Source organism: Culex pipiens, chromosome 2 (assembly GCF_016801865.2).
Source record: "Culex pipiens pallens isolate TS chromosome 2, TS_CPP_V2, whole genome shotgun sequence".
NCBI lineage: Eukaryota > Metazoa > Arthropoda > Insecta > Diptera > Culicidae > Culex > Culex pipiens.
In genome coordinates, this window is record NC_068938.1 from 806,237 (window position 1) to 810,609 (window position 4,373).

Genomic DNA, 4,373 nt, shown 5'->3' on the forward strand with positions numbered 1-4,373 from the left:
ACGCAACGCCGCCGCCTTTGATGGCGGAAGTGTTCTTTACGCGTTCCACAGGATACTAGATTCAGAATGTTATGCTAAGCAAAGGGTAGAGCACCCGTGGTGAGTGGAACTTTAGACTTTTGGTCCAGCTCTCATTCAGTGCAATGGAAAATGAACATAAATTTGATTCTAAACAAAACGAAATGAAGTTGAGCGGAAAACCAACATAAAACGTGTTACATCGAGCAATTGTTGTTCTGTCACTTTGTATCAAGATTTCAAGCGTAAAAAATAAGGTTTATAATAATAAGGTCCTAAAGCTCTATGTCAAATTATATGTAAAACGGTAAAAAACATTTCTAATATTTTTTTTCATTTTAATGCAAAAAAAAAATGACAAGAAAACATTTTTTCGATGGATCAATTATGGTCCCCTTGGAACGAGCTGTCAAGTAGGACCTGTTCTGTCAAGAAGGGTTGCGAAGTAATTTTTTTAAATTGATTTAAAAATCCATTTTGAATCCTTTGCGGACGTACGAAGGGTCATTTTACTCAGGAAAATAAGCTTTCTCGGTGTGAGCAATAATAATAACCCAATTGAGAATTGTAATGAGCTCTTTTTGATTCTCAAGTCCCGAAAAAAAATCAGAATTAATTTTTTGATAGAAACGTAGTAATGGTCCAACTCCAATCAGCGGAAACAGCACACTTTCAAACAAATTTTCCCATAACGAGATGAAGTGTTAATGGTTGATGGTGAAAACGAGATAAAACTTTTCTGGAATATCTGATCTGATCCGAAAGTTTTCCCTTGAATTGAGCTGTTTCGAGTTTTTGGATTATAATGGAAGCAAGAAACAACTTTTATTCATTTTCCGGATGAAAAGATTCCTTCGAAGAATTTTCGTCTTTTGAAAGTTTTTCGAGAATGACTTGACGTTAGTTGTGAAATTCTTCATGGTAAGTCCAATCCACCGCTCAAATTATTTTTTCCAAACAGAGACAAGCTTGCGTAAAACGAAATCTAACAAGCACCGCCTACTAGGGCTACAGCAAGCAATGGCATCTTTCTTTAGTCGCAGCAGTTGGGATTCACTATCAAAGGAAGCCTTTGTCACGTACTTCACAAAGGGAAAAGTACGTGAGATTTTCATCTTGGCTGCTGCGATCAACAGATGCTGTTATAGTTTGAGAAGGAGGAAGACTGAATTGTTGGCGTTATTACGAATATTCTTATTTTCGAAATCAATCCACGTTGTCTGGTGAAACATCCTTTGGGATTGCTTGAACTAGCTTGTGCAACAAAATGCTCTGCTCAAAATTAAACTCGGTGCATGTTCAACTGATCACATCCAAACCTCTGGTCTGATTTAGATTCGATCCAAAATGCTAAACTCTTCTGCAAGATACGGGAGCCACAAATTTAATTAATGTCAGATAAATCAGAGTAGGCTTTGTTCGTAACAAATTGGTGATGCTCGGATTTGAAGCCCAATTCTAATGCTGCCAGAATACACATACAACAACACAGAGAGTTCTGAATTTAGATTTTAACCCCACCGGGTGTGCTTAGTTCGTCCTTTTACCCTGCAAAGTGTGTTGCAGCATTCATTTGGGACTCATAAATAACAAATCTAACACACTAGGTCGACTGGCAATCGGTGCGGAATAATTAAAAGTGAGATTTATGATATTTATAATTTGCATACTTTTGAATACATACATGATAGCTTCTCGTTTGGGGAAGAATCATAGTGAATTCTGATTTAGACCAATTTGTGTGGTTCCATTAAATAAAAGTTAAAGTACATCATCACTTCACAATTTCCCTGGCACCGGAAGCGATCTTGTTATTGAACGGAACACAAAGCACTGCTTACCTGTCCTGTCGGATGTCATTCTGCAACATAAACGTAGCACACACTTTATACGTTTGCTCAGATTCTGGACAGCATCCCATGCATGAAGCACATCCCGTCCATCAGAGATGATTATCGAAGACCAATGGCTCTAGAAAAGCAGTAGAGTGTACCTTCCGTACCGGTTTACGACTTAATCAAGTTGGCGTTGCTTCCTCCCCACAAGAAATGGGAAGAGGGTTTGCATGGCTTGCTGTGGGTTGTGAAAGTTCCAGAGAATTGCTTATTTAATTAATCACGTATGACTTGTCATGGTATGTTTCGGCTAGAATAAACTTGAGATATTAAACTAAAATTTTATGGTTTATCGTACTTCGGACTAATCAGATGCACTTAAATTTGATGACGAAAAGCATGTTCGAACAGACTAAATTTCCTCACTCTTGTTAGCTGTCATAATCGTTGCTTCTCTGCAAAGCCACTCAAAACATTGTACTCATGTCGGTGATGTTGTTGTTTTAGCCACCAAATTTGTTATAACGCTTCGAACGTTTGAATTTGGGATCCACCCCCGACCAAGTCCAACGGATGGAAAATTCCGTACTTTATCGCTGGCCAGCCAGCAGGCCATGACATTCCGAACTCTAAATTATTTGACGCCAACGCCTACTGCTGCGGTTCGGTTCATAGGTCCTGGCCTACTGCTGGTGCTCGCCAACGGGGTCAAACTGAGGTAAATTTGCCCCAACATCGATAATGTCAAATTATGTGTTTGGATGAAGGAACGGTATCTGCAGAGGCAGATGGGAAATTGTAGGGATGTCAAATGATTTCTTCATTTTTTCAAAATTTCAAGGTAGCAAATACTCAAAAACCATTTAAATTATGGAAATTCTCATGTTTATAGTAAAAAATCATGGTAGACTAGATAGTAAACTCTTATCTACTTTTGAAATGTAGAACAGTCATGACCTACTACTATCAGGTTTTCGAAATGCTGGTTGCCAGCAGAAATTAAGAACCATTCCCAACGGACATGTGATGACTGCATCAAGCTCCCTTTTCAGGTTGATGATGAGTGGCTCGCTGGAACTAAAGCATAGAAAATGATTTTTTCAAGCTCTTTTTCCCGCACCGACTGAAAATCGTTTTGTGAATTGGGAAATTCCGCGTTCGCGCTCGCTCTCGGCAAACAAAGTTGGAAAGTTATTACTCGACGTTGATTTACTGGTGCAATTTAAACTCACTATTTTTTTGTCGTCGTCCAGAGAGTGCGCTTTAAAATCAAGTCACGTTCCGGACGTTCCCAGTGAAGCGTTGGCAGCGATGGGACGTTTATTGCGTTCATTCTCATTTTTCAAACTTCAGTTTTTGTGGAACGCTGCTCAATTGGGCAGTTTTTGTGACAACTGGGGTTGGTTCGTTTTTTTTGTGATAAACACGCTCGATTAGCCATGAAATTGATTGAAACGTTACTGTTACTTTCAGTCTATCACATTTTTATTTTTATGGGAAAAATCATGAATTGTGATTTAATTGGTTAAAGAAAATCAAATCAAATTTCATATGGTGAAACCTGAGTTTCACAAAATGCGTTGAACGTAGAAAGTTCCAGACCTTATTGATAACAGGAAGGCGCCTACTACGTCGAGACAAACTGACAGCTTGCGTCAGGAACCATGTGTTATGGTTTTGTGGTTTTGATACGCTCGTAACTCGGTTGAGTGCCAAGATTTATCATCTCGATCACGGTCGTATTCTAGAATGCCGGGAGGCTCTTCACTGCTCTCCGAGTGTTGAGGAATGCACTTTGCATGTAAATTGAATTCAAATGGCATCCGTTGTTCAAGGGGTGTGGGTTGACCTTATTTCTAGTAGGCTGAGAATTCTATATTAGGATGAATTTATGTTTATGAATATGTGAACTACGATCTCAATTTTAAGATTGATTTAAATAAATAATAAGACTTTATTTATGACTGAATTCCATAAACTGAATTATCTCGTTCTCATTTGCAAACAAAAAGTGCACGTTCTCTCCATAGTGGATTAGAGCAAAGTGGATAAAATGTACGTTTGTTATCAAAACATAAACCAACATCCAGAAAAGCTACCACAAACCGGAAAAAAATGTCATAACAAGGCGCTCGGGGAGCTTCATTATTCAAAATTGTGCTCCATTTTCTGCGGCGCGCTGTGACTGTGGAGTTATGCAGAATAAATAAACACTCCCAAAATCCCATCGGCTTCAACCCAGCTCACATCCCATATCTCACCTGGTTGGCAGTGTCTACCGTTTCGTGTCACACTGACAATACGGACTTGGAGGAGGTTTGGGATAAAGCCTGGAATGGAACATTGCAATGCTTGCATTGTCCTTCCAGACGTTATTTATTCATACTTGGCAGTACCAAACAGCCAAATTATAAAATTAAAAAAAAAGACTTATTTTCAAATATTAGATATGAATTAAACATTTAAAAAGTAATGACAAAAATGAATCAACTTTAAACTTATTTATAGTTTTAATTTTCA